The 24,791-nt window shown below is 35.4% G+C and overlaps 1 protein-coding gene across 6 annotated transcripts in view; it reads left to right on the top strand.

The window, feature by feature from the left end:
* Positions 1-24,791, top strand: part of LOC145668009 (uncharacterized) — a 254,550-nt gene that overhangs the window by 143,595 nt on the left and 86,164 nt on the right. For all 6 annotated transcript variants that reach the window (XM_081735461.1, XM_081735458.1, XM_081735460.1 and 3 more), the window contains one exon: positions 13,711-13,862. The gene's annotated coding sequence lies outside the window, so the exon portion shown is untranslated. The remainder of the gene's footprint in view (positions 1-13,710; positions 13,863-24,791) is intronic.

The following is a 24,791-nucleotide window of genomic DNA, read 5'->3' as shown; positions in this document are numbered from 1 at the left end:
ATGAATCACTCAACAACAGAAGATGCGCAAGCAAAGTTTAAAGAGCTGATTGCAGCATCACAGGAAGTTTTGGAAGCCTTAAATGTTTTCACTGAGGAGCAGATGAGGATGTCTGAGCAGTGTCAATTTCTTGAGGGGTTCTTACATCTAATAAGTCTTTTAAAGAACCTCATAAGAGCTGACAGAGAAGGTAATTGGAGTCTCTATCTTCAAACACTAAAAGATATCCTTCCAGTTTTTCAGGTATTTGACAGAATAAACTATTTGAGATGGGGTTCACTATTCTTTGAGCAAATGCTGAATCTTGAAACACGCCATCCTGAAATATATAAGAAGTTCAAACAAGGACATTTTGTTGTACGAAATGAATTAACGCTGTGAGTATTGACATGGCTCTCGAACAGACAATAAATCGTTCTCAAAAATCAGCTGGAGGAATTATTGGCCAAACAAAAAGGAAGGAATATATTGCAGAATGGAAGCTTGCTTACCATGAAGTACTGCTCATACGAAAAACATTTCAGTCTGTTCTTAATGTTATACCGTGTGATTAAGAGTTAAAAATGCATCATGAATTAACGGGAAGGCTCAGAAATAAAATGGAAGAAAGCATCCAAAACATGTTCCAGTACATTGAGAGGAGAAAAAATCCATATATCGTGAATGGCGAAGTGAAGCTTCACAACCTTTTAACCAATGAGTGTGTCCCGGAATCGAGTGCTAAGAAACTTTTACAATTTTTGATGACTGCCGAAGAAGCTTTTGCCACATTACGACAGGAAAGGTTTATATCTCGCTCGAAACCACTGATGGCACCCATTCACAGATAAAATCTTCCCACATTTCGAAGTATAACACAACCTAGCATGCAGATGAAAAAGGAAACTGTGAGAAGCGTTATTAAGGATCAATTACTGGTTCAAAGAAAAGTAGAAATTGCCAAGGAGAGAGGATTGTCGATGGCAGAAATTCTTAGTTATGATATTTCACCTTCACCCTCACTAGATGAGAACGGCGCCACTACGAAACCCTCAAAGTCTCAGCTTATGAATATTTTGATAAAAAGATTAGATACCACGGCCATAAATTTCCAGAAAAATGATCCTCTCGAAACCTGTGTTGTAGTTGATGTAATAAACCAGTTTCGAAGACTGAAAGTTAAAGGAAATGTCACATATAAAGACTTGTTCACATCACTTGACACCATTGTAAATAACGCCTGCAAATTCAGCCGTGTTGACTATGTGTTTGATAGCTATCTTCCAACATCAATCAAAAGTGCTGAGAGGGAAAGAAGATCTTCTGTACAGCCACTACCATTGACATCAATAAGCACTACCACAACACTTTCTGTACAGATGGACAGATTTTGGGCATCATCTGAGAACAAAGTTTTGATTCAGGCTACTCTGGCTGAATTTTTGAAGACAGTTACAATAAATCGAGATTGAGAAACTATTCTCAGTGGCGTCTTGCTTGACGGTGGTCTTATTCCAGCTGTATCAATCAAAGATAAGAGATTCACGGAAATATCAGGAACTCTCAAAGTAGCTGTTGAGGAGGCTGACATACGCATTATCCCTCACGTTTTCCATGAGGTTAAGCATGGGATGCAACGCGTTGTAGTGCTCTCAAATGACACAGATGTGTTTGTTTTACTGATTCATTTTTACAAAATCCTACATGAAAATGGACTTTCAGAATTATGGATGCGAAAATCGAGATCCGATATTATACCAATTCACACACTTGTCAACGAAATAGGTGCAGCAACAGATGCCCTTCTTGCAGCACACTTTCTTACAGAGTCTGATGTTACCAGTAAGATAGGTAACAAAATATCCGCTCTTAAGGCAGAACCGGAAAAGTATCTGTGCAAATTTGGACGAAGTCTTCCTCCAAGTGCTGAGTGCTTGGAACTTGCTGAAGAATATTTGGTCAGGGTTGTAAAATCAGGCTCAAGATCTAAGACATTTGACACTTACCGATTTGAAATTATGAATCAAAGTAGTCTTCATAGCTTACAGGAATTACCTTACACCAGTTCGTCATTACAGGGTCACCTGAAAAGATCCTTTTACATGGTATATTCGTATTCTACAGTGTTAGGCGCAGAAGAACCATTAGATCCAACGGATTTTGGATGGACATACAATGCAGATGATCCATCGCTCACACCGGATATTAGCATTAATGAGCTACCAGAAGATGTTATTCGAACATATACTTTCAAGAGCTGTTCTACAAGACGATGCAAATGCCTAAAAAAAATTGTTAGTTGTACGACCTTCTGTAAGTGCAAAATGATTTGTAATAATCGGTAACGTTACGAACTGTAACTCAATCCATGTAGACAAAATATGCAACGAACTTATTAATAACAATTAATTAGTTGCCCTCAACAAGACCGATCAAAATATTTCATCACAGGATTGTAAGAAAACCAAAACCAAGTAATTTCATAAAGATTTGTTATATTATAAATATGGTGCTTTTATTATTATTTGTATTAGTGTACTAACTTTATATCACTTTTAATTATATTGCTTTTTTCTACTGAAATTGTTGAATTATTGTTTTAGCAACCACGATTTATTATTATTATTATTATTATTATTATTATTATTATTATTATTATTATTATTATTATTATTATTATTATTATTATTATTATTATTAACCATTTGTAATTTTACCTAGAAATCTCACTGTAAGATCTTAGAGTAATTTATCAGCATTAAAACTTGTGCAGAAAAATCATGGATAGTTTCGCTTTAGCGCTTAACATTTCTTAACTTAATCTGAAGCCAAACACCTTGAGCTACTAAAATTTCAATAACTCCATCAAATTTAAAGATAGAGAAAAGATATTGGTACCGTTGGAAAGCTCTCATTATGCTCTATCCCGTTTATTTGAGGTATGTTTATGGTATCTCTTATAGTTTCGTAGTTATCTTCGAATAAATGATAATAGTGTACGAAAAAAATCGAAATTTCGAAAAACCTGCCGCCATATTTAAAAATGGCGGCACTATGTTTCGATGTTACGAATGTTTCTTGATTACAGTGTTCATTATCTTGAATTCGGTACAAGAATGAAGTTTCTAGCTTCATTTAATGATGAGATATTCGTGTTTTAGGTAAATATGGCATTTTCGCATGGCCGCCATATTGAATTTCCAATTTGCCAACTTATGCCCGGGTTGCCAGATGATCACCCAAGATTTTTTCCATCACTGAGACGTGTCTTACTTGGATCTGAAGAGAAACTTAGTCCACCTCAAAATTCCTACGGGTCTTATGGACAGGGACTGGACTATATGAGGGAGTTCTTAAATGAATGACAGAAAAGCAACGGAGTGGCTGATCTTCTCTTTACTGTTTCATCGTGTTATACCGTAATCCTTTCTCAGAAGATTACCACCACCACCACTGCTTCTTGTCCTTCGTCTTCTGAATAATAATAATAATAATAATAATAATAATAATAATAATAATAATAATAATAATAATAATAATAATAATAATAATAATAATAATAATAATAATAAAATGTACTGTCCTTTGCTCTAGTTGCTAGCGTGTGTGTCTTTGGTGTAAGTGGTCCCGAATTCGTTTCCAGGTGGAAGAGCACAAAAATAATTTCAAAATCATTTACTTTCATTAATTATTCGTCCCCTTTAGCTTAAAGGACATAATCGTGGGACGTTAAGCTAAAATTGTTCTTATTAGTAGTAGTAATAGTTGAAGTAAAGGTAGTAATATAACGACTATTAAAGATGTTACTAGTTTTAAATGAATTATCTTGTAACGGAGTATGAAAAAACTGCTGGTTAGAAACTCTGTTGTAAGGAGGGTTAGCCTAATCTGACCTGAAGAGTAAGAGGCTAATTTTGAAGAGGATTTTGCTTCCCGCGAACACTTATTGATTCTCTCCCTCTTTCCAGGGAGTGAGTTTGGTTTGTAAGTAAACGGCGAAGGCACGTGTCGCAAATGGGTTCACAGAGTGGAAGGAATTCACTACGGGTATGAAACATTCAATAGCAACAATACACTCTTCACTTCACTTCAACAATTCGGATTCAACGTAAGATTTTCTTGTTTTAAGGAATCTTCCAACATATCTTACGTTATGTAATCTCTTGAATAAAACAGTTCGAAAACATTTCGAATAGAGCAGAAATTATTCACCCATTCGCACAAACCAGAAATCGTTTTAAAATTAATTTTCCTTTTCTCTCCCCACATACTATGTACACTGCCATTCATTGCACGTCTTAACGGTCATGGATACTGTATATTGGTTTGTTGTAGTTTAGCGTCCTTTTTTAGTATTGAGACTACATGAGACATAACCCATACATAGTTTAAGGTGAAATCCAAATCACATAAATTGGTTGAATTTTATGGTTCTCTCACCACAAATCGAACTTGACACCCCATCAGAGCCATAGCTAGGGGGGGGGGCGAGCGGGGCGGTTACCCCGGGCGCTGATAGCAAGAGGGCGCCAAACGAGCAAGAAGAAAGGAAAAAAGTGTTGGAAATGAGTAACGATGGTCGCCCCGAAAAGATAGCGCCCTATTAAATCAATATTTTTGTCGGTTTGCAAAGAAAAAGATCTGGTGAAAATTTTCTTGCTCGCTTTGCTTGCAACCCAAACGTTTCGATAAGAGTCACAACATGTTATTACTTATTACTCAAAGGAAGTTATTATATATGATTTGTTAATGATGATGTGTACAAGGTGCCGAGTAATGACTTATAGTGTACGCACTAGCGTTTTGAAAATCAGAAGTGATAAAAGTCTGAAATACGTGTTCGGCGTTGTGATGGTGATGCATTTGCTTAGTTAATCATGCTTTTCTACCCAATCAGATTAATCCCGACGGTGAGAATGTAGGTATGAAAATGAAAGGACTGAAGAGACACGGAAGTACACGCAGGCTGTGTGCTCGAATATTAAAAACGAATTTAAACAAGAGGAATAATAACATTTTCGAACTCAAAGCAGTTGTAGAATAGGCTTAAGGGATCAGAACTTAACCCAACGAATTTTGTGTTTTTCAAAACTGATCACTACCAGTGATTTTTTTTTATTCCATTGACATATGAAATGCTTCCAGTTTGAAGGAATTTATTGGGATCATTTTTCCACCAACTACTTGAACCGCCAGGATATTTTTTATGCATGAGTATCTAGTTTTGTGATATTTTTTATCTTTCTACATACATACAAAACATACAAACATTATTCGTATATATATGTGTGTGTGTATGTGTGTTAGTGTATTTTAATATGTTAATTAGTAATAAGTAACACTAAATTCGGAACTGTCATTTATTAAGAAATTAAGTAGTTACTATAATTTCAAATGTAAGCATTAGCCAAACTATATTCTATATTTTAAATGCAAACATTAAATATATTCTTCAAACCATTGATCAATGTTGAGAAATTCGCGAAGAATGCTCCTTCTGAATTTCCATTGCATTTCACAAATATTTTTTGTAACGTAAAAGAGTCGAAATTAAAAAGCTATTTGTCTGGTTACATACAGAATGAAATTATTACAAAAATTTACAATTACGAATATTATTAGAAATTAATGCTGTCACCTATTTCGAAAAAAAAAAAAACACCTAGTTTCTAATGTATTGAAATTTCATTTCTTATCGATAGTATGAAACATTGAAAATAGTTGTAAATTTCCATAACTGTTCTCTAACTGAATTTGTATACAACCAAAGGTAGTTTTGTCAAGTTTAACAAAAAGTCCAAAATACGCCTCTTGAAAACAGCTCTTATTTGTAAAAGAATACGTACTGATCGCTTTTAACTGCTGGAATGGTCTTCCCAAGAAGCTTGATAAAAATTCAGTATAGAATAACAACAAAATCTGCTTTTCTTATATGTTAAAAAAAGCTTACATGTAGGGGGCGCCGAATTCTACTTCGCCCCGGGCACTGTAATCTCTAGCTACGGCTCTGCACCCCTGCACCAAAGGCGCGCGCACTAGCAACTAGACAAGAGGAAAGGATTAAATGGATTTAGTGTGGACATACCTATCGTATAGTGGCTGCATACTCCAAGGAAGGACAACTACATATTAAATCCACACGCGGATCCATCGGATGTCCACATTTGATTAATAGATATTCATATTACACCCATATACGGGTATCCAGTGAGTGTCAACACTTGGACCGGTAGGGTTCCTCATTTTGGTACAGTTTAGTTACCATATTATATTCTCATTTTATTTTTGTCCATATTTGGTTCAGCTAGGGACAGTGTAAGCGCTAAATCTATGCATATAAAAATAAAAGTATGTTTGGGACCTAATACACCTTGAAGCATCCGACCGATCTCGATCAAATTTTCACCTTAGGTGAGGCTTGGGCCCTGGGATAGTTCGCTTTGACGTTGCAACTTATGAACAGTGACACTTTCGATGCCATTCAAATTCAAGTTCAGCAGAGTAACTTAGGGGATGGGGAGGGGAAGGGGTATATATATTGACGCAGAATAGGGTGGGAAGGAGCAGAGGTCATAGAAGTAGAAAAGATAACTTTGGTGAGAGAATGGAAAGAAGGCAGGGAGATTATGAAGGCAGGAGACAAGGTGATGAATTGGAATGCAGGATTCTCGATTAATAAGGAGTGGGAGAAGATTCTGCTTAAAGAAGAAAAATGAAAAGAAAGAAGAAAGAAAGAGAACAAACTAATAAGAAAAATACGGATAATTAAAGGCAGAAGCTAAAAAGAGAAAGTGGAAACTACACAAGTGTTACTTTTAATGAAGGAGCGGAGCCTAATTAAAAGTTGATCTCCGGAGAGTATATAAGAGGTGGCCAATTCCCAAACAGCCAGAAGGAGTGGAAGTCTGATGAAGACACAGTTGTTGTGTCGAAACTGTTACATGAATGTGGGTTTTGTTACATGTTATCACATAGCCTTGCTCAGTGTATTATTGTGTTTATATATAATGTCTCTTCCTACAGCAAAAAGTGTTAAAAGCTGTATTTGTTAAACAGAATTTCCGTGATACCTTCATTGCATTTTTGTTGTATTAAACTTGACTAAGCATTGATACACAACCTTATTTCTTCATTCCAGTCTTCCGAGATAAATCTCGTAACTGTTTTTCACCTTTCTGATTCCACACCTGATGAGCCTATGGTTTCCTTTTGACGTAAGATAGATCTTTCGAGAATCGCGCTTGTCTACTCAGTAAGTCGATTGCCAATGACGTTCCCATGAGATAAAAAAGAATGTTCTTTGACGGGAGAATGTTCTTTAAAGTGAGAAAGAGTCACGGCAAGAAGGTGGATGAGAGGATCATTGGAAAGAGCTGCAACTTTAGGTCAAGAGGCATAGTGTTAGATACACCGAAACTTAGGATTCTCTAAACTCAAGGAATCTTTTATCCCAACCAATCTTCCCATATACAGTATAGCATTTTATAAGAAATCATTATCTATAGTGATTTATATGTGTAATTCATTAAAAATTCATCCTTAACTCTGTGTTTGAGCATAATTATGATATGTTGGCTATATTTCAACGATTAATGTTACTGTTGTTTGCATTTTAGACAGAGTAGCGAAGTATCTCCGCTAACCTGTACTCAAATTACGCAATGTAACAATAGTTATAAGATTATAACATGGAAGTGGAACAAAATTATAAGAATATATACGTAAATAGTATACATAGAATGTATAATGAAAGCTCGAATATTTGTATAAAATTCATTCGCTTGTGACCTGATGTGGTCAAATTTTTGGGTGGATGTACAGTTGCAGTAGTATTGTAAGGTCCTTAAGAGATTTCTCTTTCGTATAAATAGAAAATTCAATATAACTTGCTTTTGAAACTTTCGAAATGTGGGTGTGGAGAAGCATTGAGAGAATTACCTGGTCGAGCGGAAAACGAATGAAAGAGTATTAGAAATGGTGGGGAAAATGATGAATTTTAGACATTATTAAGAAGACGAAGATAAACTGGGTAGGACATTGGATAAGTAACTGCATCATGAAAGACGTGCTAGAGGATATGGTGGCAGGAAAGAGAGGAAGGGGCGAGGAAGACTACAATTAATGGACGACACCAAAACAGAAAAATGGTACGTGAAGACGAAGACGTAAGCGAGAGACTGTGGAGCATGGAAGCTTCTGAGCTGCTTCAAATGGCCTCCCAATAATGGTCGAACACAATTGTGAATGACATCCATAAAATATTCAACAGAAACATAATATGAATATTACGTATATATCCAAAGAGTGAAAACTGGATACCCATTGGCTACTCATATTCTATTTAAGCACCCTGTGGATGTCCATTTGGTGTATCAGAGGGTGTGGGGGGCATAGTAGGATAGACGGACCTTGGTGCATGGGCTAGTGCTTCTGGGTCACACACGAACAAAAAGATAAGTAAAACAAGCAAGTGCTCGGTTGTTTGTTGAGAAAACATTATTCAAGTGTTTAGTTGCTAACACAAACACAGCAGTTCAATTTAATTTGTTTGATAAGATTAAATCATTTCGATAGGTGCAACTACTTTTTGTTAAATACATTTTTTTTTCTACAGACAATAAATATTACATACATATCTTCAATGTGATCTACACAAGGTTTGAAATGCTTCATGACATTTTGTCTCGACCCCAATGCTACTAGTGCGACAGTAAGGAGACAATCAAACTGCGTAGTAAAATCTTATCAATTGACACATATCTTTGTTGTTTTCTTTTCTTATATGATGCACTTTTGAGGTGGTAGGAGTGTCAGCGCACTGCTTTGCTAATGGCTCTCAATATTTTAAAGATGGCTCCACATCTTGCCTTGTGATTGTGTAGTAATTATTACAATTACTATTTAAATATTATGCCACCGATGGCAATTTGAATGGCACAGATTTAAAAAAAATCCATGAAAACTATTTTCCATTATTTCTTTGTTTTGGTATAAGAATTGCCCGCTATAATACAATCATGGGCAGACTTAGGAATTGTTTGCTGGGGAGCAGACCTTTTGGTCGGTCTCGGATCTGTGGAATACTTCTTAGATGAGTGTGGAGTTAATATGAATAACTCACTTTTGTCAAAGAGTTGGCGGGATGCTCCCTATGCCTTCCCATAGCTCCGCCGATGAATACAACCCTACAACTATCGAATTTTCAACATTTCCCGTTTTCCATTCTATAATCTATCTTAGAATAGATGTTTTTATTTTTAAAAAATAATTATTCTCTCAGGCCTTGTTTGCATATCATCAAACTAAACACAACGATATTATGAGAGCTCCTTCGTGGCTAGGCGGTTTTGGCGTAGGAGACCCGGGTTCGATTCCGGGCGGGAGCTCATGTGGTTCGGATTCCACGTTAATCAGTAGGTCCACGTCTCATATAGCCTCGCTGCTGAACGGGATGCTAAACTAAAATCACCTCAAAGCAATATAATGAGCAAGGTTATATGATAATATATATATTAAAAAAACACAATAACTTAACAGTTTCAACACAATAACTGTCTCTTCATCACACTTACATTCCTCTCCTTCTGATATGTAATGACGTAATGACTTCTTCTTTCCTCTTCATTATTTCAAACATTGTTGTTCTGTTGTACTTCATTCCAAACAGGATTAAATCCCATCTCACCTAATAGCTTATCAGTCTTTAATTTCTCCAAAATAAGAATTTGCCCCAATTTAGGCAAGATGGAGTTCCCGTTTTGACTAATCCTATTTCGCCTGAAATGGTAACTATGGAATTTCAGTACTAATAAGGGAATTTCGGTACTAGATTACTATCAGCCCTATGAAATTGTGAAATCATAAACATTTTTTTAAATAAAATTTACACTATTTATTTCATTCTATGGCGCTAAGCCATTGATCGAGACCATTCTCCAACAAGATCTTATCCTAGTATCGGATTCGGATGTCAACGATAGCATTGCTAAGTGGTCATCTAGAGTGGGATCAGATCCCCCTGATCTTGATAAGAGAGGACAACAATCCTCTTGGGACGATCCTCTTATAAATCATCACTTTGCAGCTCTACTTCAATCATCCGATAACCCAGAAAATAAGGCCAGACTCCTAGCTACATCATCTCCTTGGCTCCATGCTATCCCTTCACCTTCTTTAGGATTACATCTTCCCAATGACAGTTTTCGAATTGCCAGTGCACTGCGTTTGGGAGCAGATGTTTGCGAGCAACACAATGTCCTGCCTGTAGAAGTGTCGTAAACAAGAAGGGCCTTCATGGACTCTCCTGTGCCAATAGTGCGGGCAGACATTCATGCCACTCCAGCGTCAACGACATTATCATGAGAGCACTAATTTCAGCAGGCGTTCCTTTTATATGTGAACCGTTGGGATGCAGTCGTGCAGACGGCAAGAGACCAGATGGTATGACCCTAATACCGTGGAAGAAAGGAAAAGCACTTCTATGGGACTTTACTTGTTCCGACACCTTCACCCCTTTAAATTTACATTCTTCCTCAGCACAAGCTGGCAACGTGGCTGCTCGCCGGGAAACAGAAAAGCGCAGGAAGTATAGCAATTTACTCGACAAATTTCATTTTGTCGCTATAGCTGTCGAATCGGGTGGTTCCTGGGGTCCCGAAGGCCTTAACTTTATAAAAGAAGTTGGACACCGCATTTATTTATCGTCAGGAGACGCTAGAGCAACCTCTTTTCTACTACAACGCATCAGTATGGCATACAAAGAGGGAACGTTGCATCAGTTTTGGGAACGCTACCCTCTGGTAACGAAGTGGAGATCTTTTTTCTGTAATCTCGGCGAAAGTTTGAAAATGCTGTTGCAAAGCTTATCACAATAATGTACATTACTAAATAATTATATTTTAATATTCTGTAAAATATAAATTTTACACTGTTCAAAGAAATAAGCTTTTGTAGTTTTACCAGCAGACTTAATACAAAATAAGTTCTATGTGTAAAATTATTCGTGTCTAGTTCCTTAGTTGCCATTCACCTGATATATATACATACAGTATTTAGTCCTATGTTCATTGGAATGTTTTTTAATTCATGTAGATTCCTTTGTTGTTATTGCGCTGGTTATTTTATTACCTTACTGTTGAACGTTGCGTTGAAATAACAATGAGAAGATTCTTAATGTTGTATATTACAGTCTGTTGAATCATTTAGCATTTTTATTTTTATGCATTGCATAAGAGCTAATAATAACAATATAAATACTGTATTTTCTTATGAATAATAAATTTATTTTCACTATCAGAAATCGTTCATATGAAAAATAATAATCTAAGTTCAATATTGATAGTTTCGGTCAGGTACATTATTAATATGAAAAATTGAGTTCTAAAATATAAATAAAATTGCTAAAGTTGTTATTGAGTAAATAGAATTTTGCTTTTCAGTTTACAGTATAGGAGTGTTACGTTTATTCTTGGATGAAGAGCAAAATATCGAAAAGCCACTTATGTAGAATCTCACGGAAACCTTAAAATTTGGTTTCTAGGGGTATACGTTGCTTATTAATAGACGAACGGAATAATAGACGACTGACGAACAGACAGAGATATATCAGGGGTAACTTTGCACTGTGTATGAACCATGAAATATGCAAATCTATTGAACTATTTATTCCCTACCATCTACTATTTGTGTTCACAAGTGAGAATTTGCAATATGCTGATTGAAATGTAATAAATCTTGCAATTCACGAAGACGATGGATAAACTGTTTGAAACAAAGTGTTTTTTTGGTATTTAAAGAGTAACAGGTTCTGTTGGCCTTTTATTTTATTTTATTTTATTTATTTTATTTTATTTTATTTTTTGAGTACCTCGTGAAATTTGGATATTTGTCCCCTACTTGTCACGCGGCGCATTGTAGAAGTGAATGATAATTTTTCTACTTCTTCTTCTTCTTCTTCTTCTTCTTCTCCTTCTTGGAAATGTCCATCTCGTTACTTTTACCAATTTCACTGTGTTTCATAAAAATCAGAGATTTTTTACGAAAGTATCAAGAAACATATCTATGAATAGGAAGAGGGAATAAATTCAGCCACTCATTATTGACTGATTTTAGCTCCAAACAAAAGAAATTGTGGGAAAGCCTCATAAAATATATATTTCTACACAATATTCTGTCAAAGTGGAAGATTTATTACAAAAGCTATTGAGGAGCATATTACGTAGATCGTGGGAGGAAGAGACTGAATTAAATTTTGTTTTAAACTCAAACAGTGGGTATGGTTGAGAAGTCTCACAAAAATATATGTCATACTGTACAGCAGAGTTTCCCAACCTTTTTTAACTTGCGGCACACTACGGTTATAACTTGAATTCTCGCGGCACACTCAGAGATATTATTATGTATTTGTATTTATACCTAAAATACCGTGGTATTTTTTTCTGTGATTACTGATCTCCTTCTCATAGAGAAAAAGCTTGATCACTGGTTAATCATTATGCTTATTTTTTATTGTAATTTAAAAATAGAAAAAAAATGCAATGTAATCTTGGGTTCAGGTTTTTAAAATATACGCTTTCTTTTACGAAAACTCTATCCAATCTTTCACTAAGAAGGAAGATCACTAAATAACGTACGAACAAACAAATCTCTTGTTCTTTTAAAACACAAATGTAGGTAATTTATATACATGTTTGTCGAAAGGATTGAATGATATTTTAAAATTTCAAGTTACGAAATAGTCTGCAACAATAAAGAAGCAATAATGGTCATAAAATGATAACAAATACTTTTTTCCACATTAAAAATGTACAGAAAAGTAAAAAAGGTCTGAAACTTAAAATTGTAGATTCGTAGTAGAGGTTCATAGTAATGTTAAATACAAATATTCATTTTTCCCTATGTCTTGCAATTTGATTGCTATAGAATTAATAATTTTATTTCGATTTCCTCGCGGCTCATTCACGGCACACAGGTTGGGAAACGCTGCTGTACAGGGTGACCCACAATTATGTATATTATGTTTCAAAGACTGCGGTAAAGAAATAACAACAAAACTTGGGTGAGATGGGATTAAGCAAGATGGTAATTCCTATTTTAGTTAAAATGGCAGAAATTCGTACAATCGACTGACAAGCTATTAAACGAAACGGAAGATCACACTAAACACTTACACATTCATTATCTTTTCTACCGAATATTAGCAATTTATCTCCACATCCACATTTCGAACGCTTCCAGCTGCTTTTCGTAATGCGTTTCTCATAATAATAATAAAAACTCGTTAGCCTACCCTCGCCACTGCTGTAGTACCTAACGCGTTCGATTCTCGACAGGAAAACGTAAGAAATGAACGCATTATGTTGGTTCGAATTGTACCTTAAACTGTAGTTCCATGTCTCATATAGTTTCGATGCAGAAAAAAGACGTGGACCTACAGGGACGGTGAAGAAAAGAGATTTCAACAAACAAAGAACAATTTGATGAGTTTTCGTAACTCTATCTGAAAGATGCACATAAATGCGCTTTGCTTCTGCCTAGATGCCTTTTCCACCATTTTTATCCTTCTTTGTTTAGTCAATTTCAGATTTAAGATTTTTACTAATTAGTAACTCATGTTTATTTACATTTTCAACCCTAATATGTGGATTAATGTCTCTAATACTCCAAATAAATTCGATTCGATTTAATTTATTAATTGATTACTAAACTAATCAAAATTCATTTGTTTTGCAGGTGTCATGCAGGAACAAAAATTACCAAGATGAAGCAAAAGAAGTAGTTTTAGATGAACATTAATTAATCATATTGATTGGTGTACACAGATGGAATAGTTTCCTCTTACAGTTTCGGAGAAATCCATTGATTTTGGTTTAAGGAATCCTCAGGTATGAATTTAAATCATTTCGTTTTGTACACTACTATCTTATGAAAGTTTGTGCTTAGGAAGGCATTTTCAATATGTCGTAAAACGAATAGACGCTCTTAATACTCGTATACACCATGTACTACATGTTTCCAGTTACGATTGAATCCAATAAATAAGAATGCTTCTTGTTAGGACTAGATCGTCATGATCATGATCGGTATCCTGTCATTATTGGCAGGTCCATTGCCGTAAGTAAGAATCTTCCATGTTCCCCACGGTCTTCCACTAACACCTTCGTCTTCACGTATGATTTTTCTGTTTTAATATTATGCATTAATTGCAGTCTCCTTCGCCAGCTCCTCTCTTTATGCCACCATACCCTCTAGCACGTCCCTCATGATAGAGTTCCTTCTTAGTCAATGTCCCAACCAGTTTCTCTCCCTCTTCCTCTTCTCAATAATATCATTGTTCTTTTCTCCCCTAACACTTCTAACATTCTCTCGTTCGTTGTCCACTCGACCCAACTAATTCTCTCCATGCTCCTCTACACCTATGTTTCGAAAACTTTTAGTCATTTTTCATCATTTTTGCGTTATGTCCATGTTTCTGCCCCATACAGGACAATACTCCACAGGAGGCATTTTATGAATCTTTTTTTTTCAACTCTTTATTCAAGGTCCCACAAAATAGTATTTTCTTCCTCCTAAAAGTATCTTTCGCCATTCCTATCCTTGCTTTTATTTCACCTTCACACTTTGTATCATCACTAGTAATACCACACAGGTATCGAAAACTAGTCACCTGTTCTATTTTCTCCCCTCCTACTTCTGTGTAAATATTTGACAGCGATCCCTTCGTTCCAGTCACCATGACTTTTTGTCTTTCTCACATTTATTTTCATCCCATATTCTTCGCAGCCCTTCTTCAAGTTTTCCAACATCTTATTGATTTTCTCTTCAGATACTGCAACAAACGCTATATTAACTGCAAAACATCTACACCTAATCATTCTACCTCCTATTGAAATGCCATCTTCATTATGTAGGCTCTTTTTCACCATCTCTTCATACTCAGCGTTAATATTATTTTACCCCTTGGCACATTTCGTGTTTTTTTTTTAATTTATACTTTAAAGTTAATTTTTATATGTTGATCAATTACGATATGTACATCTGCATCATAACAAATACTTTGATGACATTTTTTTTTTTTTGATAGCATTTAAACAGTTTTACAGTGATATCCATGATTCTAAATAACGTCTTTATTGATGTTAAAGAAAAAAACGATAATCAATAGTATTTTTTAAGTTTATTGTCTTAAAGCGTTTAATCATGTAGTGATTCTTTCGTAAAGATATTGCTTGAAATACTAAGCATTCCTTTCTTAACTTTAACGCTATATCTTCGCCTGTATTTGTATATGCTGCATCCAATCTATCATTATCTCCTTGTCTCTACCACCGTGTCCAAAAGAATGTCCGTCTATTCCCTACTTAATGTGGGGAACGTTATTTTTCCCTCCAAATCTAATAATGATAATGGAAAATTAGTTCCTTTAACTTATTAACGGCTCTAAGAGTTTTATTTAACACGTGAAAGTTTTAAACTCAACGCCTTTTGAATAAAATATAACTCACACGTATCATTAGCTTTGAAGGTGCGTGGTACATAGCTCACTCACACTACCGTGTTGTATAATTTAAACCTGACGGGTGGCTCCCTGAGCAAAACTCTCCAGTTAAGTCCTCAAAGTCTTAATTATTTATATTTCTGTTTTTGCTAAACATTCTTAATGTATTTTCGTAATAAGACACCGAGCGCCTTAGCAAATTATTATTTTTTTTATAATGTGGCAGTCAATGTGTTAAATTTGATCTGCATTCATGTTTGCTCTTTTGTACAGATGTCCCAATAACATCTCCCACATTTTAAAGGTTAATGAAACAAAAGGTATGCAGATAGAAATTTGTTTATTCAAAAATATAAAATTATATTGAAAACATTTTGTAATTACTTTTGAATTGGCACAACAATTGAAAATACCAGACTGTCAGAGAAGGGGCAAGAGAATTGGGGATAATCGCTTTCGCTCACTATTCTTCTGCAGTTTTCAGTCCTCATCGCGGGTAGCAGTCAAAATGTTTTCAAAAGCAGCAGTTCTGTAATTCCAGTGCAAAGAGCATTACGATCAAAGTTTTCTATGTCACGTAATGAGAATATTTCTAATTGGCAGACATCTTGCAGTGGTTCGATAATTTCCGAACAACGGATTCGACGTTGAAGAGGAAATCGTCTGGAAGATGTAAGAGTGCTCCTACGCCACTGAATATTGAGGCTTTGACCCCAAAACGTTCTGAAAGGAAACCTGCTACCCCAGTTCGGCTTCCTAGAGAGAGTTTTAAAATTTTACAAGATAACCTGCAGTAACTATAAAATGTTTTCTAAACAAAGTAACTAAATAAACTAAAACTTCTTTGTTGTATTAACACTTTTAAATTTTAATAATTAATGAGTTTTAACATCTTATTGCTTTTGGAAACGTCAGCGAAATGAATATAAAATGATATAAAACATAGATGTAATAAAGAAATCATTTCAATAAGTTCACGTAAATTAATTCGAACTGCACAAAACCCAAAGGCCATTGGACGCTTAAAGAGCTATATCATCGAATGGAAAACTAGTTATTTTCCCATTTTAATTTACTTTCGTAGTCTTGTTATAAAAAACAAGTTTCGAAACATAGTATGTATCCAAAGCCTTTATATAATGTAATATTTTCCAACAAATATTGTATAAAAGATTTAATCAAACTTAAAGAACTTGTACGATGCTAAAATGGTATGTGATTTCATGGTTGCATAAATTTGAAGTATTTGTCCTATATTCATCCAACATTGGTTCAAAGAAAACAAGTGAAAATAGTCTGTGGCGAATTGGTACGAAAAGTGACCATATTTGCAGGTGTTCTATTTGCAGGTGAACCTTGAAACACTTGTGAATTCACGACTTGTCGTTGAATTCTACTTGTGACGCCTTGCTAAATACACAATTGCTTTGATTCGTTACCAGTGGTCGAAGTGAGACGGTATGTGGTGGTAACCGCCTCTGATTTTTCAGTGATCAAGACATACCGTCACTGGAAAGTAGATGCTAAATACCTTTAACAAATCTATTTCTATACACAGTAATTGACGAACAGCTTTGCACGTAAAAGGTTTTATTTCTTATGTAGAAATACTTTCTTCTAAGTTGACAACATCGACATTTTTATCTTTTTCCTACCTTTTCTTTTTAAAATGAGGTGTCTTCAGAAAAGTTCATCTAGTTTATATTTTGATGTGCCATATTGAATTGTTTCTGTCGTATGTGTGTGTGTGTGTGTATATATTGTCTTAATTCATATAAATGTAGGGTTTTGAGCATGACCGAATTTTGGAGTTCTCTGCTGTGGGGACAATTTTTCTAGGAGATTGGAATACTCCTCAATCGAGTGGGGGTTCTGGGAGCTATCCCGCAGGAAATTGTTAATATAAAAACTTGGTTTTTGAGCATTTTTCGTATATAATACTCTATAATACAATATAAGGGGATATTCTTTAGTTTTTTTTAGAAAGTTGTTGGCGAGGGATCAACGAGAGAGGGACCATACCCCCCCTGGAACTAAAGAGAAGCTCTGCAATAATGTTCAGTCATTTTGTAAATAGAAATGTAATCTTTTAGGCAACAAACCCTCAACATTTAGATAGCCGGTATGTCGGGTCAAAATCATAACAAAACATGCCGCCTCTGCTTTTTCCCATTTTGAACACAGTTCCCACAGCTACTAAACAGGCGAACTAACTGAGCAGGTTCTTAGGATAACTGATTTCTTACTGAGAGGTACAAAATTATATTTTGTGTTTCCATTTCCTATCAAAATCATCTTAAAATAACTTTCCGAATGTTTCCGTAATGATACAAGTAAATAAGAGCTGTGTGTTTACAGAGTATTTCACCTTGTTGATGGTAGATTGTTTCTATAAATGTAAATTATGATCAGTACTAGGAATGATACCAGATTTCTTTGTATTCACATCTGTTTGTTGAAAAATAGATGGACATGCATTATCAATAATACTGGTTGAACCTGCATTCTCTACACAGCATGATAATGAATCTCCTTGTCATTCCTCACATCTGTACATGTTTCTTTACACAAGTGAAAGACATCTTGATAAAAATCGGTAAGGAGTACCATAAACGGGAGATTTTTCTATTATTTTTTCAATATCTCTCACTGTTTGCAAGATTTGAGCCTACTTCCGGTTGGAGTTTCTAATTAATGTATGATCAGTATTTTCTTTCTCTTGCATACAGTATGTAATAAGCAAATACATTATACGCACAATTAATTATAATGTCAGTGATATATGGTGTTCATTGGGCAAAACACTCCAAACAATAAAGATTCATCTTAGACTGGGGAAATAGTTATCCTTCGTTTTTCATTATCATTTAGCCATGAAACAAATGCCTGAAAGATATGCGACCCATGTATACAAATATGTGGCGTTGGAATGTATAACTTTTAGGATATGATGCTTTACTTTTTTAAAATTTCAACACTTCCAGTGTACTCCTAAAGAATGTAATAAAGAAATAGCGGCAATTTTTTAAATGTTCAATTAGAACTGAACAATGTACATAAAATTTGCAATCGATCAGTGAAAACGGCACCTTTCTAGAGCCTGTGGTTCCCGAGAACTCCCACATCACTATTAAAAGATTGATCACGGACATATAAACTTTTCTAGCATTTTAATATATATTTAGATAGATGATCATAGAGTTCTTGGTATCAGTATCACATATCAGTGAATGTATTCATTACTTTTGTGCATAGATTTTTATGTATTTTATGTATATGTCTTATATTTTATACTGTACTTTTTTCCATTGTGTATAGTTGTAGTATTCTGTTTTATATCTAACTTGTCATCATTCAATCTCGGTATAGCCAGTGCAATCTCATAAAGATCAGAAAATTGCTTTATTTTTTCTTTTCTATTGAATTATCTATTTTGTAATTGACAATGAATTTCCCTCCACCTTTCCCTTCTTCGATAATTTGATAGTCAATCAGCCAAATCCTTGGTAAATCAATAGATAATGACGTTTTTAGCCAGTGCAACATTTAAAATCTAAACCAATCGGATTGAAGTTTTCTGAATGTATTGGAAAACCCACTCATAAGTGATAATACATAACATGATTGTCAATAAGAGAGCAGCCAATTAAGTTCTAGTTCGAGACAAAAAGAAAAAAAAAACAATAGAGAGAAAAACTTCTGAATCACATCACCATTTGTCATCTCCATGGAAGTTTTGGGAACAAACCTCAACAGAAAGTGAGATTTTTCTGGATTGAATAGAATACAAAATATTACTTTTCTTGTTTGTTTATCTTAAGATATTTTTGAGATTTGATGAGACAGTTGCTTTTATAGCAGGTGTAGAAGGTCCTTGTCTTCTGACAGATAACGTAAACAATAAGCGAGGAAGGTTTTGCATTGTAAACAAGCGTGAAAGTTTTTTTTTAACTGCAGGGTTATCATCAAGATAAGCGTATTTACTTTAAAAGTTACATCCCATAGATATATATATGATAAAACTACACAAGTATTAACAATAAGTTAAAAATCATTACTTGCTCTTGAAAAATAAGGATCATTTGAAGATATGTAGCTTTACTCTGTTCTGAAATGTACTTTAGTTTTGTATCATTGCTTACATGTTTCATTTTACATTCTCATCATAAAACGAATTTTAGCAATATTTGTACATAAACAGTCAGATTTTCTGTTAACCTTATGTTGTTACATTGTAATTTTTAAGAGCATTTATTAAAAACTAGCTTCAATTACCCGCTTCGCTGGATTAAAATAAGAAAAATTAGAAATATGTTCTGTTAGTCGGTCATTTTGCACTATTACTGAAGCGCACTCTCATGCCGGTCATTTTCGATCGTTATATATATCCCCTCTCCCTCCCCTTAGTTGTGGGGTTGAATTTAATTTAAACGGGATTGGAAGTGTCACTGTTCGTCTCAGCAACTCCAAAATCTATGGATTCGACACTAATATATCCCTTCTCCTCTGCCCTACGTTGTTCCGTCAAAGTGAAATGATTAATACCATCTCAGGTCCGAATCTCATCTATGTTGAAAATTTGATCGAGATCGGTCCAGTGGTTCAAGAGTTATTAAGTCAGAAACGTATTCACTTTTACTTTTTTTTTTATATAGAAATGAAATGAAATGAAATCTTTGAGTTTTACGTCCCACGATTATGCCGGTTAGGCTAAAGGAGACGGTGATGATGAGTAATGAATGAAATGGTGGAAAGTGGGAGGAAACGGGAGAACCCCGAGAAAACCCACGCACACGGTGTTTGTCCACCACAAAGTTCACTTGGCGGGGGCTGGGATCGATCCCGGGCCCCCGAGCACCAGAGGTGAACGCTCTACCACTAAGCCACCGCGGCCCATTTATTTAAATAGAAGATAGATATAGGTTTATATTTACAACTTGCGGTTCTGCAGCTAATACTACCTTCTGTAAGTTATTAGGATTAACTGATCTAAAATCAGAAAAACATTAAATCGAGAAATGATATTTCTTATCTTTCAAGAAATGTATTCACAACTGCCTCAATTTTAATGTAACTCCAAATATTTGGAATAAGAACGGAAGCTGCATAGCACCCATAAGCGTCGATTTTTATTCCTTTCAATGCGTGCTCAAGCTTCACAACATATAAGATAAATCACAATGTCTCGAATCTCATATTATATATATATATATATATATATATATATATATATATATATATATATATATATATTATTTACGAGATCCAATAGACCAGTTGTTCTCAAACTATGGAGCTGACCCAGCAGGATCAATAAATAGCAAAATACGTTGATGTTTTGATTATTATTATTCATTTCTAAATAACTTAGTTGCAACAATTTAGTTTAAGTTATGATTAAGTCGTCCCAATATATTACTCTAGAAATATACAGTACAAATATCACAATGATTCAAAATCTGCAACCAATGATAGCACTGGTATACATACATAAATGTTACCAGAAAATTCATATGCTCACAACACTATTTTCGTCAGGGACTAACGGAAATACCTATAATACGTTGTACGTTACTTTTTATAAATATCAAATATACCGGTAATGCTTTACTTGCAGCAAAAAATTAAAAAAAAAATGATATAAACTGTCACTGTCAGTTACTAGATATGTCTGATCTGGGGTCGACGGTAACATACACTAGTGGTAACCTCACTTTTAAACTTAAACGATCAACTGGAAAAAAACATGCAAAATAAAGATAAATAAGAAGAATACCAAAATGATAAACTGCACAAGAACAGAACAGAAAGTGGCAAACGTATGGTTAGATGGAGAGAAAATCGAAGATTTTAAGACGTTCCCCCTATTTAGCAAATCTAATATCCTCGGACGGAAGAAGTGAAAAAGACGTAAGTTCAATAATAGCGCAGGGTAAACAAGCATTCATTGGAAACGATTTTTTCAGACCGTGGTATGAAGCGTCGCGCTTTACAGATCAGAGACGTGGATATTGAGAAAAGCTGAAATATCCAACCTGGAAGCATTTGTAATGTGGCGTTGGCGCAGAATGCTGCGCATAACATGTACCGAAAGGAAAAGGAATGAATACATAGTAAAAGAAGCTAATGAAGGACAATAGATCATGAAGATAATAGCAAAAAGAAGAAAGAGCATGCCTGGACATCTTATTTGGCATTCCGATTGGATCACCGTGCTGATAGAGAGAAAAGCAGAAAGAAAACCAGGAAGAGGAAGACCAAGGATAGAATATCTAGATACAGTTACGAAGAAGAGAACTTATCAAACTATAAAATAGCTCTCCCAAGGGAGCAAAAATGTTTTATAATTTCATGTTGATCACCAATCTATGGTTGAGGTGAACAAGAAGAAATTGTAACCTCAGGGAGTTGTTTTAATACCACAATTTTCTATTACTTTTACTGTGTATATGGTTGTATTTGATTTATTTGTTTGGAATATTACACTATGAAGCAAATGGTTGGACAAAAACTTGAGGTCAATGTTTGTTAGAGGTGTTGAAAAGTACGAAGATTGTGTGCAACTGTTAAGAAGTAGAGGTGAAGATAAAGCAAATAAAGATGAGTCTGGAGAAGAACTATTCCGCAAATAAAGATGGAGAATTATTTGGATTCATCCGTTGGGCCTTTTTGTGGTCATATTAGACTATAATGATATGTAGTTGAGACATTATAAAAGCAGCAATAAATATTTCGAAACCACAATAAACCGGTAAAAGTTTACATCGTCTTTGATACAAGCACAAAAATATATTGTTTATTTTTTGTTCATTTTATGCTCAATTATTCAAAAACTCATAACCTTTTAACTACTTTTCCCCATTTGATTAGCATCATATTATCTACAAAACATCAACACTTAAAGAAATTTGACTAGAGCAAAATTTCTACAGCACTTATGTGAAATATTTTACAGTAAACATTTATTCAGCATGGTCAGTCTATGATAAACCAATTCGTACATTCCCTTGTTGTACTGTAGGAAATGTTCACTTCCATGTATGAATCAGTATTTCTATGTTGTTCCAATTCCAACCTCAATGCAGTGCTCATCTATCCGTATCGACTGAGACAACTGAAACAAAACAAACAAAAAAAATGCTTGTCAGTTAATGTGTTTTGGAATACTTATGACAATCTATGTTTTACTATTTGCTCCTTCCCAGAGGTCCTGATTCATATAACCCTCCCATCTTAATTTTGGTCTAATCATATTCTTTATACATTCGGTACGCATTTCCAATGTCTTCAGTATCTTCTGCTTATTTCGTTATGAGTATACATGTTTTGCAAATTTTCAAAGTATCGATTTCATTTGCAGTATTGTATTCACTAATAATTGTATATATGGAGAGGTTCTATGCATTCATCCACTTGCTTTTCTCTGTGTGTGACTCACCAGCACTGCTTTCCAAAATCCTAATCGACATTCATATCAACGTTCACACCTATATCTTACAAACCGGCAAAAATTATGATTACATTTTATACTTACTCTATGACAAAACTCGCTTTTCCTGTCAGCCATTCGGACTGTATTTCGAGAACGAAAACAGCTATTGATAAGCGATCATCAGATTAGGGATTAACATTTCGATATATTCATCCGTTTTCAACGTTAGTCACCAGAAAATGAAAGGAGATATCAACACACGGATTTCAGATACGGAATCAGCATTCCTCATTTACCTAGGTTTCCTCAATGCCATGATTTTAAATTAGCAGGGGAGCATCACTATATATCTAAAACGCACCGTAAGAGCTATCGAAAAAAAGTAATTAAAAAACGGACTTCAGACTATAACTCGACGCCCGAAATTTACTCGGCATTCCTAACGTCCTGACCAGTCGCATTGCCAGGAATCAATGTTGGATACTTAGGCTGTATATAATAAATGAAATGAGCTATCAAAAATGGGCTTCAGATTTCCATTCAGATTCCTCGGTTTACTCGGTAGTTTTTAGTATTATGATTTGTTTGTCACCGGCGTCCACAGGTACCTGATGTCTTTTAGTATAGTGTCGACTAGGGATTGTTATATAAAGGTAACCAAGAAAGTTCTGTCGCTTTTTTAGCCACCACCTTCGAACATCGATATGTTACCTAACACGTACCTGGAAGATCAGAAATAGTCCCCATCAACATCGGTGACCTTCTGCTAACGTTCTGGAAGGCCATGGATTCCATTGCGGTAGAACTTCGTGGGCCGAGAAACAAAAAAGTATCAAGTGCATTTTGCATTTCTACTAGGGATTTGAACTGGAGTCCTCTAAGGTGCTTGTTCAGGAATGGAACAGGTGATAATCGGACGGTGTAATGTCCGGGGAGTATGGCAAATGCAATAGTGTTTCCCATCAAAGTCATAGAATGGGGTCCAGGTCATCCTAGTCATGTATTGCTTAGCGTTGTCTTGTAACAGGAGGGCCCCTTTGCGATTCAGATGTGCTAACTCCAGACTTTTGAATTTTTCTTGAGTACGGCTCAATTGCTGACAGTATACAGCTGCATTGACGATCTGACCAGCTGGTAGCACCGATGCATGGTGCCGAGAGCAGTTCACCAAACACACAGGAGGACCTTCTTCTGACGCAGTGCTGATTTCAGCTGTTTTGGAACCGGTTCATGGTATGGTAACCAATGATGATGATGCCGTGGAGCTTCGTACAGAACTCACTTCTCATTACATGTCAACAACCTGTCTAGAAATGGCTCCTTCCTCAGACAAGACAGCAAAGAAACACAGGTGTTTGCTCGTGTTGCCTTCTGGTCCGGAGTCAAATCATGTGGGACCCATTGACCCAACTTGTAGTGCTTCCCAAGTTGATGGAAGTGCTATCGAATGATTTCACCACTCACACTGAATTGTAGTCACAATTCCTCACACGTCTGACCACTGTTCGCCTCAATTGCTGCATGAAGATCTTTATTTTGTACATGTGTTGTTCTTCCGGCACGTGGTGCGTCTTCGAGTGTTTCGTCACTGTCATTAAATTTGTTAAACCACCGCTGCACTATCCGCGTAGTCACAATACCCTCACCAAAGGTCTAGCATATATTTCGCCCCGCTGCAGCGGCGATTGAACCCAGTTTGAATTCGTACAGCATAAATGCCCTTATAACGCTCTGTGGAGGTTCCATGTTCACTCTGTCCTTACGTAAGTTCACGGTGTAACTGAACTCCCACAAGCAGACAGTATGTTGGATATATCTACAACAACAAGTGACCTTCGCCTCATCGCCATTCGCATTCAACTCACGATGTAAAGGCCAGTTGAA

Source organism: Thermobia domestica, chromosome 13 (genome assembly GCF_964235325.1).
Source record: "Thermobia domestica chromosome 13, izTheDome1.hap1.1, whole genome shotgun sequence".
Lineage (NCBI taxonomy): Eukaryota > Metazoa > Arthropoda > Insecta > Zygentoma > Lepismatidae > Thermobia > Thermobia domestica.
Note: the sequence above shows the minus strand (reverse complement) of the source record. Positions and strands in the feature narration are given on the sequence as shown.